Source organism: Eubalaena glacialis, chromosome 3, assembly GCF_028564815.1.
Source record: "Eubalaena glacialis isolate mEubGla1 chromosome 3, mEubGla1.1.hap2.+ XY, whole genome shotgun sequence".
NCBI lineage: Eukaryota > Metazoa > Chordata > Mammalia > Artiodactyla > Balaenidae > Eubalaena > Eubalaena glacialis.
In genome coordinates, this window is record NC_083718.1 from 58,192,786 (window position 1) to 58,206,186 (window position 13,401).

A 13,401-nucleotide genomic window follows, 5' to 3' on the forward strand; every position below is an offset into this window, starting at 1 on the left:
AACCTTGTGCACTTTCTTAATTGCTTTATGAAGATAAAGTCCTGGAGGAAAATGTTGGGTCAAAGGGGATGTGTCTTTTGACACACGTTGCCAAATTACACTCCAGAAACGTGCAAACAGTGTGTGAGAGTTTTTATTCCCTCACACCCTCACTCAGTGGTTCCCAGGAGAAAATTTTCCAGCATCAGATATCAGGGAGAAATAATTTCCTCCCATGGAATTGCTCCCAGTGGGCAGCATTATCATTCAATGCCTTTACCCTCAGCCACTGGTGTCCAGGTTCAAGCTCTTTCAAATCCAATACTGTGAATTTATAAAGGTCAGTCTATTGTTTTCATCCTCCACTGGTTTGTCTGACCTTGGTTGCAGACTCACCATTTCCACCTCTACTGGGGGTGGAGGGTGAAGGAGTGGGGAGGGAGGGAAAGACTAAAAAGTCAAGAGCTCCAGAAAGAAGCGATAGGTCCCAGCTCGCTCTTGAAAAGGCAGGGACCTCAGAAACAAAATGGCTGGTTCTGCAGCATCATCCTGTTTCTTCCTGCTTGTAAAAAGGAAAAGAAATAAAAACTTTTGTGATTCTTTTAAGATCCAGAATTCTTTATGGGCTGAACCATCCAAAACAATGGCTCTCAAAAGAGAAAAGTGATCTCAGCTTTTAGCCTTGGCTCTTACATCATAATTCTGGTTTTATGGCAGTCCTCTGGGCATTCCTGCCTTCCAGGCTGGTCATTACTAGATTGAGATAAAGAGAAGACAGATTTTGAAACAAAGTTAGTGATGAGGGAAAGGGCAAAGGTGCAGGTATAGAGCTAATGGGGCAAAGTGCGACATAAGGAATCAAGAGAGGAAGCAGAGCAGGAAGGGGACAGAGGGAAAGAAGGGTAGAGCTGGGTGCTCTCGCAAAGCCATCTCGATTTGCAGGTGTGATTCAGAGCAGCAAGAATGTAGGAGGGCTCAGAGCACAGGAATGTTTGGGAGTGACCCCAATCTCCATCCCACCTCCCCTCTCAAAAAGCCACCCCAAATAAACATTCAATCTCAGTTTTGTTCCCTAAGTCTCTCCTTCAAGCCAAACTGCACCCCTAAGCCCCTCCTCTACAGAAATTCTGGAGCTGTCACCAGGAGTATCTAGAATCACCATCGAAATATGCAGCCAATACAAAATTCATTTTAAATATTCTGGGCCTCTAGGTACCATTTAATATATTAATTATGTAATTTACTGATTAAGTGAATTAATGAAGAACCACTACTCTCGAGATTTTTGAGATTTTCTAAAGCTCTTGACATGACACTTCTCTTTAGTCCTGTAAAGCACAGAAGGGCCCAAGAAAGCATAACAGCTGAATGCTAATGGGAAAGCCTCTGGTCTCCCGGGTCTGAATCCAGGGACACACCTCCCAGCCGCCTACCCCATCCTGCAGTGGGAAGGTGAGCCATGAACAGGGAGACAGGGCAGAAGGGAGAACAAAGGGCCTCTGATGGGGAAGATGCAGGTACATTTCAAGGGCCTTGAGGAACTCAGGGCCTCGGAGAGTAGAGTCAGATTCCTGCTATTTGGCTTATTATTTACAGGCCTCTTTGAGGGTACTTTTAATGGTAATAACTGTGCTTTTGCTAATCTTTGTCTAAATCGAAAACTGGTTCTTTAGTTGGAAAGGCTTACTGTGACTCTGGTCTAAAGAATGAGGATTCCGTGCACACCAGCCTCTAAAGTGACAGAGAAAAGCAGATGAGCTCAGTTCTTTCAGAGGGTTTTGTGGACCTTGGATGAGGGTGACATGAGCCTTAGAGGAAGCCCTTTGCTGCAACACATGGATGTAAGAGAAACCACGCTATGGCCTGGCCAAAATGTCTGAAAGGGACCCCTTGCTCTTGGTTGATTAGAAAATAAGAGATCCTCCCTGTGAGTAAGCAGGGGAGTGCTCTTGTGGACAATGCCAGCGTCATGCATCCTCTTTTCCGTGCATTCAGGCAGCAAAGCATCTTCCCAGCAGAAGCCTCCACGTTGTTTCCTGCCAAAACCGAGCAATGAATTTGAAAATTGGGCCAAAAGAGCTTAGTATATATGTCAACACTGTATAGAGCTTTGTAAAGCTGCCCTCATTTCACTGATGGATACTCTCTTCACTGGGGACTGGGGACTCTCAAAGTGGGCTTGGAGGAGGTTAATAAAGGAAGAAATTGTGACATGTAGCCTCTTTTGTCTTCGAGGTTAACAACTGGTATGTCTTTAATACCCTTTGGTGGGCTACCGAGGAGCCTTAAATAGACATTAGGTAAGGACTGAAGTACTTACAGGGGCATCTGCTCGTTTGTTAAGAGTTGGTGGACCTTGGCCAGAAAACAGTGCAAATGATTTCTGTGTCCCGAGAAATTTTGGGACCAAATTGAAAACTTGGTTAATCTAAGCTTATGTTCATCCATGCCTTTTAACTGGTTTTCCCCATTCCATCTTTCTTTACTTGGTGTGGACAGTCTAAAGAGCAAGTCCCTGGCCTTTCATGAATTCTATGAAATCATACTTTAAAGGAAGGGGAAGGGGGAGCCATGTTGGATGTCTATGAGGCTCATTGCCAATGCCATGGGCTCTTTGCAAGGAAACTTCACAGACAGCCAGGAGAGCCCTTGCTGCTCTTATACAGTGCCTTGTTTGGCTGAAGCTCTGTGGGGCAATGGGATTGATTGTGCTCCCTGATTTGGCTTGTCCATTTGGTCAAACAACTGATTCTATCGATCGCTTCATGGAACTTGGCCAGACATTTGATTGAATTAACCAACCTGAGTGGCTGTTTTTTCTCGTAGACAAAACCAACGCCTCAGGGTACCATTAGACATTTTACTTCTGGTGTTTAGGGCCTGGCAGAGAAAAAGCAATATCGACTCTTCACAATAGCAACTAAAAACTGGCAGATTCACATCACCGGCCAAATCCCTCTGTCCCCTGTCAGCCAGTGTACACTGGGAGGGATACTTCCTAGCAGCAGCTTCCACTGAGTCCAAGCGGCTCTCCTTTAGCTGTACTGTTCTGCAGCGTCCTATCTCTTCTTCTCAGCAGGGTCCACCAGGGACTTGTATTTCTGCAAGAATCCTCGGGTATATTGTGTGTTCTCCTCTGCTTAGTCATTCAGCCATAACCTTTCCATTTAGAATCCTGCCCTGCTGATGGTTCAACTCCCTAGTTCAATATTTTACATTTATCTCTATTGAATTCCAGTTGCCTTCTGTTACAAGAGGCACTTAAATTATCCGAGCCTCGCTCCACAGGCTCAGGCTCCAAGTCCAGGACAAAACTGTTTAGCACTTAGGGATCACTGGCTGTATGAGGGGCTTGGGCATATAAATGTATTTGAATGGGGCATTTTTTAATGATGGTGAAGGCAGCAGACCTGGGTGAGAGCATGGGAGCCACTGAAACTATAAAATCTCAATCAGGCTTCCTCAGTACTGGGGGAAAATTGACTAGAGAATTATTTGGAGAAACAAAAATAACAACATAGCCTTGTAGTAAAAGAACAGCCAGCAAATTCCAAGCACCTACCAGATATGGGCATTGTTATTCACATACAAAATATAATGTAGCCTTTTCCTTATCCAGGAGATTTACAAAATATTATGTCATTAGTTCACTTGTTGCCCTCCCACTGATGATGGCAGGAAGTAGTAAGATTTTTCTCATATTTCAGGGTTGGAAGAGTGGTTCAGGAAGGGGGAAATGCTTGTAGTATGCTGGGTGTAGCCTGCAGCTCAGCTGGTCTATTCTCCTTTTCTTGCCAATGGATCACAGCCAGTGAAAAACAGAGAAAACAGACACTTAGGACGAGGGTCTCCGGAGTGAGGGGCTCTAAATCACGCCATTCTACATACCAAGCCATCATAGAAAAATCTCAGCTTTAATGTGGAAGGAAATGAAAAACAGACAGTTCCAACCAGTTTTTCTCTCTAGATGCAACACTCCCCAACACACACACGTTTTGGAATCCAGATTTTGTAATGCAGCAGTTTGATAGCTTCTTTGGTTTCTCCCTCTGGGATCCAGTGAGCATCTTTAGTCCCATAAAACTCTACAAATCATAGGGCCAAAATGCTAGAGGAGGCTGGAAAGTCCTTTGCATCTGTGAATCCACGGTTTCCTTCTGATTCTCTGACATCTTCTGTCTCCACAATGGTGAAGGGAATAGAAGAAGAAAAAACCAACTGTAGGAAGTAGGGCTGGCACGGAAGGAGATTTTTGTTAGGTGATGACTTTGCTGCTTCCTGTTTGTCTGTGGACCCCCTTCTTCCTCTCTAGAAGCGGACAAGCCATAGCACTGTTTCTGAGGAAAGAAGAGGAAAATGAAGTGGTGCCCTGAAGTAACAGTGAGGCTGCCCAGAAAGCTCTTCGATTAACTTATATATTAAAAGGTCACACACAAAAGATGAAAGGAGAAAAACAGAACCAAGGACAAATACAAAAGAGTCTCACAAGCCTGTAAGAATAGTGCCAGGAAGTCTAAAGCTCAGAACGAGCAGAGGCTTCAGAAAAATGCCAGGGACAACACAAAAGCTTTTAGTAGCTGTGTTCAGATTTAAAAAGACAGGCACATTGCTTGCGGAACTTTGTGCGAGACTAAAGATGAGAAGAGAAAGGAGAACCACTGAAGTATTTTGTTTCTTTACCAAAAAGGCAAGATCTTTCAGCAGAAGAGAATAGAATCAATGTTGTTAAAATAATCTTGAAACTCACACTAAGCAAACAAAAAGTAAGTAGTCACCTGGAGGCTTTAAAAGTTTCCAAACCTGACATATTGCATGTCAGAATTTTGAAGAAACTTTTATAAATGCTCATAAAAACCACAATTTAGAAATGATTGAGGGAAGAAACCAGAAGACTAGAGATGAGAAAAATCTGGATTTTCATAGAAGAAAGTGGGTTCCAGATTGCACAGTCTGGTGAATTTGATACTGATCACCATAGAAATTCTAAGATTATTTACTATTCAAATTGTCTATGAGGTCTTAGAGGGGAGATAGAAATCACTAGAAGCTAGCATGGGTTCAGTGAGAACAATGCATAGTAAGTGGAGTCCTATCTCCAGATGGTAAGATAATGTGAGTCAGGTGATACTGTAGATATGGCAAGGTCTTGGACAAAGTTTGCCTTGATATTCTTGTCGGTTGAATAGGAAATTGAGGACTGCATAATACTTTTAGCTAGCATCATGGTGAGTTGGCCAACCATGCCCAGGTATTGGATTACATCAACACTGTGGAAACATCTTGTAGTATGTTGAAGGGTTTCATCTCTGGCTCTATCATCTCTATTTTATCAAGGACTTAGACAAAGATGCAGAAAGCAAGCTTATCAAAGTTATGGATGGAATAGCTGAACCAGGACTCAAACTGTCTCTATACACTCTAGGGATGGCTAAAACTAACAAAGAGAAATTCAATAGGGAGAGAATTAAAATCCTGTACTTAAGCTTAAAATATTCAGCTGTGTAGATACAAACTGGGGATACTTGATTTAAGAGTAATTCATGTGGAAAAATACTTAGGGATTATTGTATAACTAAAATATCAATAGCAAGTTACAGTATATAAAGCTTCTGAAACATTTCCTGCAATCTCAGACCGCTGGTAGAGGTATTGTGTCCAAGATAAAGGAGGCAAACATCTCATTGTCCTGGAGAAGTATTCCTAACTAACCAGAGCTTCTCCAGGGAGGGCAAACACAATGGTGAGGTATCTCAAAACCTTATTATGAGAGTAACTTGGTGATAGCTGGTGGAACTAAATATATTCCTAGATATACAACCTAGGAAAGTTCTTGCACCTGTGCACAAAAAGACATATATAAGAACTTTCCTAGCAGAACTGATTGTGATGGCTAAGAACAGAAATAACCTAACTGTCCATCAACAGGAGAATGGCTAAAGAAAATATGGTATATTCATAAATCTCACAAACAATTAGAATGGGAAAAGGGAGTTCAGTAAGAATACCTCTAGTATGAGAACAATTTATTTACATTTTAAACTGTGCACAATAATACTATTTATTGTTCAGTGATACGTATATATGAAGTAAAACAATAAAGAAATACATGGAAGTGAGGACTACCAAATCCAGAATAGTGCTTACTTCTCAATGGAAAGGGAGGGCAAGGCAGTATGTAGTAGAAAAACAAGAGTCTTACTTCCATTCATAATGTTTCATTTTTAAACTGGATGTTGGGTACATGGGTCTACATTATTTTAATCTTTGTCCCATTTCTATTGTTAAAACATCCAAAATACATTAGAAGGAAGTGTTTGGTTTAACATAAGTAAGAGATTTCTAAGAAGATTGGAGCAGTACACCATAGTGGTTCAGAATATGGATCTTGAGTTAGACAGACTTGGGTTAAAGTCTGTCTGATGCTTATAAGTCCTGGGAAAATTGCTTGACTTCTCTGAGCTTTTATTTCCTAATATTTATAAAGTAGTTAATAATAGTATCAACAGTAGAATTATTGTGAGGAATAATTTAAATGAAGTATATAGATGAGAGCATAGTAAAAAGCACAGAATTAGTGCTGCATAAATATAAAATAATTATGAAAAATAAAGGAAGAGCTGTCCATAGATAGAATGATTATCTTGTAAGACGCTGAGCTTCGCAGTGGTATCAGAGTTCAGGTTGGGGCGGGGGGGCGTTGGATGATGAACTGTCCAAGGTGCTGGAGGCGGGGACTTCCACATCCAAGGGAGGCTACAGGAAATGTTCCCTATTGTTCTCACACATTGTTGAATCTAAAAATTCTTTGTTTCAAACACTGGAGAGTCATATTGGTGGGTGCTTCTAAGAAAACACTGTGAGCAGTATTACTATAAACTTAGTGGCTTAGAACAACACAGATTTATCATCTCCCAGTTTCTGTGCATCATGCTTAGCTGGGTCCTCTGCTAAGGGTCTGATCTGAAAGGTGCAATCAAGATGCTGACCAAGATCAGAGAATCCAGACTTGCTTAGGGGTGCTGGAGAGCCCTGGGTTTGATTCCCACTGATCTGCATGACTGTGGGCCACTTTCTGAACCACAGTTTCCCCATCTGCGTAATGGGGATAACACCTACTTTATGGAGTTGTTTTGAGGATATAAAATATTTAACACAGTAAATGCTCTGCAAATAACTTAAAAAAAAAAAAAAGATGCTGACCAAGGCTGTGGTCTCTTCTCAAGGCTCAATCTGCTTCCAGCCTCACATCCTTGTTAGCAGAATTCAGCCCCTTCTGGACTGTTGGACAGGGGGCTTCAGTTTCTCCATAGCAGCCTGCTGAAAACCATCCTCAATTCCTGGTGATTGTTGGTGGGGGACCATCCTCAGTTCCTTGTCACACGAGGTTTCCCAACACGGCTGCTTGCTCCAACAAAACCAGCAAGGGAAGGAGTCTGCCAACAAGAAGACTTTACAATCTTGTGTAACATCATCATGGAAGTGACAGCCCATCACTTTTGCCATAATCTGTTAGTTATAAGCAAGTCACAGGTCCTGCCCACGCTCAAGGTGAGGGGATTACACAAGGGTGTGACTTTGTGAGGCAAGGATAACTGAGGGCCATTTTGGAGTCTATCTGCGGGAAATGAGTGAGAAAACAAGAGTACCAGTGCTTCCTCTGGAGGCAGACACCGACGTGTAAACACAAGGAGAGGACGAGTGAGATTAAGAAGGAGCAAGAGGGGGAGAGTTAGGGAAGCCGTTGGTCTAAATAACCAGCAAAGCAGAACTCAGGGAAGAGGAGTGGTTTGGGGAACCCCAGGCTGATGGAGCTGACGTTTTGGCTAAGGGAGGCTGCTTGGCATGAGGACAGGTTGTGCCTGGAAGTCTTGCCAGAAAAGGTCCTGTTTTCACAGAGCATAGAGAGACAGTTTCTGTGTTCATGTACAAGGTAGATTTAGAAAAAGAGAAAAGCTGTGTGCTAAGATCCAGCTTGGTTCTGTACAGGCAGTATATCAGACCTTTGTCCCCTGGCATCCACTTCATCCTCCTTGGGAATTAGTTATTTTGTGCTTTGCTATCTGCGACTAAGGCTGCCTGACACCGATCTCGGTGTGTTGGGCTTTGTGCCACAGATCACTGGCGCTCTGAAGAGTAGGCAGAAAAGAATCAAAGGGAGAGGGGCTGAGGATAAAGCCCCAGGATGGTCACCACAGTGGCCAGAGAGCATACCTGAAGGATGGCCCTGGATCTCATATATTTGCAAAGGGGCCCAGAAACTCTGGATACAGTACTGGTTAACCTCTAATTAGATACATATATTTTGACATCTTCTTACTTCACTCTTCTCTTGTGAGTGTCCAGAGGTGGGGCAGAGTGTCTGAGTCTATAGCTCTTACTTTAAATAGGGTCTAGAGAAGTTTTAAATCAATGCATGATAGATGCATGTAAAGCCTGCAGCACGGTGGCTGTGATAGTCTTAGAGTCACACAACCTTAGGGTTGGAAGGAACCTTCTAGTTGAATCCTCCCATTCGAGGCTGGAATCAGGGATGACTTGGCTCAGCTACCACAGGTTTTTCATGATTTTATGTCTCTGGTTTTCTGGATAAGAGTAAAGCAAGGAGACTTTTAAATCTCTGGCATATGAGAGTCCTGTTATGAGTTCAGGAAATGTACAGAGTAACTTGGGTTCCAAGCCAAACAGCCTTGACAATATTTTCCCCAGACAACCACCCCATAACGTGTTTCAGTGATCTTTCCCTGAGTAGGGCTGATTTCTGCATCTCGTGAATGTCTCCATCTCCAGCCAAAGCCTAAGAAGATGGCTTTTCCTGCTCTGTAGGTGTCAGTGAGTCAGCACCAATGTATTTATGAGTCAGACCAGCATGGGTGAGCAATGCGTTCACCCAACACCCTGGAATAAAGGGGCAGCGGGAGGCACTGATGCCTTTATAGAACACCTAGGAGGTTCTTCCAGGCATGGACCTGGCCTAGGAGGCTTTATCACAGAACTAGAAAATGTGCTTTTGAAGGAGTAACAGGAGTTGCCCATCAGCTTCTCAACCAAGACCTGCAAAAACTTGACTAATTCAAATCTGAGATTTTCCTCTTTCCAGGTGTATTGGTAGGGAAGGGAGGGGAAAGGGAAGGGAAGCTGGGACCCATGGGATACCTCCTCTGAGCCAGGCACTGTGTGAGCTTCCCTCTGTATGTTGTCTCATTTGACAACATCTGCTGTGCCCTCTACTTTGTGGCTCCTTTGAACTTGCAGCATCTAGCGTGGTGCTTAATTCATACTAGGAGTTCAATAATAGTTGCTTAATAAAGAAATTAAATCACTATAAGGAGGTGGACGGAGCACTAGCTTCAGAGTAAGGAGACCTGCGTTCTAGCCCTGACTGTGCTCAGCTGCTGTATGACCTTGGGATAACCTTTCCCTCCAAGCCTCAGATTCTTTATTTATAAAATGAGAAGTTTCAATAAGGTGATCATTGAGGCCCAACCAGTGCTAACTCGCAATGGCTTTATGATTTGACAGGCATGGGAATAGGAGAATCTTGTATTTCACAATGAAAGAAAATAGCCAGTGCAAAGAGAGGCATCCTGCTCACCAGCTCAGCCTCTCCAGATATGAACACGCTCAGGGTGGGGGCTGGAGACATATGGAGCCAGGAGCCTGTCCTCAGCAGGACCAGCAGCCCCCATGGGCTATGCCCACAGCCTTAGCCATCAAACAATGCACAGTTCCAGCTCTTAACAAGCACAACTCAGCTTGAAGGAGCACAAAGTAACTAGCTACAGGAGAAATAATTATGAAATTGCCTGAAATAATTACAATTTCCAAACAAATAAAGCCCTGTGGTATGTGTCAATGCCTTGAAACACACACACACACACACACACACACGCACACAACTACAAGAGCTCTTTGCCTGAACGCTGATGAGCACCAGCCTCAAAATATGCCTTGATTTTAAAAAGTCATAAATGCAGAGAGGATAGCTTTTTTTATTTTTTGAGATGTAGAACACCTTTTTGTTAATCCTTTAGGAGTACACAGAAGCATGTGTTTTTGCACACATGCACACACCCAGAGTTTAGAGACATTTTAGAATACCATCTCTAAAATGGAAATTACAGCACTGTTAACTCTCTGGGCTCAGCCTACAACATTAGATTTTGTCTGGCAATGCAGAGTTTCAACTTCCCTCCCTACTAAGCAAGAGCAAAAGCTAACGCAGGGCAAACATATGCAATGGGCCTTTGAAGAGTTTTGAAAATACCAAGTCCCTGGGTGTTTGACCAGGGAGGAAATGTGCCCATCTCTAGCCATCCAGTGAGAGAAGGAAGCCACCTCTCCCTGACCATCTTTCAACAGCACTCAGTTCATTGAGATCGTTCATTTTATGGGATGCCCAGGGTTTAAGATGATGCATTTGTTCTGCCCACAGAATGACAGTATTTCCATTAGTGCATTTGGATCCTGCTTCTTTCTGAAATGGGTTAATATTCTTGTTTGTGCATGAGTGTGTGTATGCATGTGAGCAAGTGTGTGTAGATGCGTGCATATCACGTACTGTGTATGTGTGTGCAAGCTTGTGTATTTGTGTGTATAGACGTGTGTGTGTGTGCATGCACTAAGGTGCTGAAATTGTTTAAAATACAGTCAAGTCAGCTAACAGAGTCATTCTTAGACCCACTTTGTGTTATTGTTGTATTTTTCTTTCTCTCTGAATCGAAGATGCTGCAGAACTGAGGAACTGCTCTTGTCTTAATTTCCACAGAAATATTGCTAATTAGAAACAAGGGAAGAAGTGCTAGGGATTTGCCTCAGAATCAAAGACAGCATTATTTTCCTGTGGATATTAAAAGACTTGCAAAAGAGGCTAAGATGGTGTGGTAGATAGAGTTGTGATGTATGTTTAGGGCCCCAGTGGTGAAATGGCTGGAAGGGGAAATTAAATATCTGGGAGGAAAATATTCTCAGATGTTGGAATTATGCCTGCAGCCATAACACTGGATGCTGTGATCCTATCTACCTCAAACACAAAACGGGATCAAGAGATCTCTAAGGAACCTGAGGGCGGAAAAATATTGGTGACTTAAACGGGCGCCTCTTCAACCACCTTCTCCCTCAGCCGACATTGATGGCGGGCACATACATGCAAATATTTTAAATGTAGTCTTTCTTCTACCCCTGACACTTTCTCCATTTCATTTTTTCCCACCATTGGTCTCAAACTGCGTGTGTGCTTGAGGAATAAATCAAAAGATCGAAAGACCGTGAGAAGCCCATTTTCTGGGGCCTATTCCACGTCACAAGACCACTGCGTTTGTGGAAGACTGAACTTCTAGATGAGCTGAGAGTGGAGGAGATAACATGTGATGGGCTGGGTGCCTTGAGGTTTTGATCAAGTGGTCTCCAGGTCTAATTCAGATTCCAAGGCTGGGACAGGCCATGGTGGTTACCTTTAACCACAAAGGTAGCACCATGATCATGATGTATCTGATTACTCTCAGTGTTTCAAATGTTTCAATTCCTGAAGCCAAGAATTAAGTCTGGAGGCATAAGGAAAGGGGTAGGGATGAGATCCAAGCAATGGAATAAGAGCAATTCAGGAATGGGAAGGAAAAATGTAAAAAGTGGCATGGTGAAAAGACAGGGAAAATAAAGAATAGAATGACTCAATGTCCCCAAATTAGGAGTCCCAAAATAGACAATGGACCAGAGATAGATAAATGACTTATTCCAAAGTTATGCCATATTTCCCCTTGTTTTAGATCAATGGCTTCAGTAGGTCCGTAGAGCGACAGTTGCTTTGGAATCTAGGCTGTGTGACCACGGATAAGTCACCCAACCTCTCTGTATCCTACTCTCTGCCCTGACTACCTCATAAGATTGCTACTAGGATCGAACAAGGTAATGTGCATGCAGCAGCTTTGTAGATTCAATAGCACTGTATGCATAATAGGCATGGTTATAGTTGTGTCTCAACACTAGGCAGATGGGCTTTGCCATCCAAGACTCAGGTTAGTACAGAGAACCAGGAGTATATGCTCACATACAAAAACTTGGCTTTCAAACCAGGTTAAAGTTATCAGAAATAATCCCTTTTCCACCTCTCACCCCAACCACGGGATAAAGAAGGAGTATTCTTATTGTCAAGGTACTATGTAAATTAAAGTAGGTTTTCTATGGCCTTCTGATTGCTGACACAGAGTTTAAAAACTCAAACAATACTATAAGACTCATCATGAAAAAAAGCAATTTCTTGGCTATTTCCTCCCAACACTGGGGGCTGTTCTTCAGAGGGAACTACTTTTAGCCATTTATTATTGTATTTACCTAAAGAAATTTAGATCACACATTTAGACTACCATTTCTTCAATTTACTTTCTTATTTGAAATTTTAGAAATCATACACTGATTTACTCCTGTGGAAGTTAAGGATTTAACTCTTGTACAACCCTGGCCTCATTCCACCTACCACACATGCACACAGACATTTCCCCAACCCATCCTTCCAATGTAGTTTATCACAACTGTTGTTTAAAACAATATTTAGTATTTACATTATATTGCCTTTGTAAATATTATTCACAATACAGCTGTGTAGGGTACAATTATCACAATTAATCTCTTGTTTACTTCTTGGTTGTCCCTTGGGTTCAACTTTTCCTCTTTGTGACTAACTACAATTCTTAGCAAACTCTTTGACAGATCCATAAGGCATAAAAACAGCCAGGTCCATCAAACAAAGTGTCATTTCTGTGTTTTCCTGGGAGATACTCTTTCTAGAAGCTTCAGTCTTCCTGCCCTCTTGACTGGTGGCTCTCCAGGTCTCCAACAGACTGGTCCTCCTGGACCTTCCTTTGCTTAAATACTAGGAATTCCCTTTTCTTCTTTCCTCTGTAAGATCCTCTGTTTCCCGCACCCAATGCAGTGCCTTCATCTTTTTTGGTTTATTCCTTTGTTTTGTGGCATACATCCTTTACTACTTTCCTAAGAAATGGTGCATCAGGCTTCCCTGCAGTGGTTAAGAATCCTCCTGCCAATGCAGGGGACATGGATTCAAGCCCTGGTCTGGGAAGATCCTACATGCCATGGAGCAACTAAGCCCATGCGCCACAACTACTGAGCCTGCACTCTAGAGCCCACAAGCCACAACTACTGAGCCCATGTGCCACAACTACTGAAGCCTGTGAGCCTACAGCCCGTGCTCCACAACAAGAGAAGCCACTGCAATGAGAAGCCCGCACAATGCAACAAAGAGTAGCCCCCCTTGCCGCAACTAGAGAAAGCCCGCGCACAGCAATGAAGACCCAACGCAGCTAAAAATAAATAAAAAAATAAAATAAATAAATTTATTAAAAAAAAAAAAAGAAATGGTGCATCAGAGGTAAATTGAGACTGAGAACTTAGATATCTGAAAATGCATTT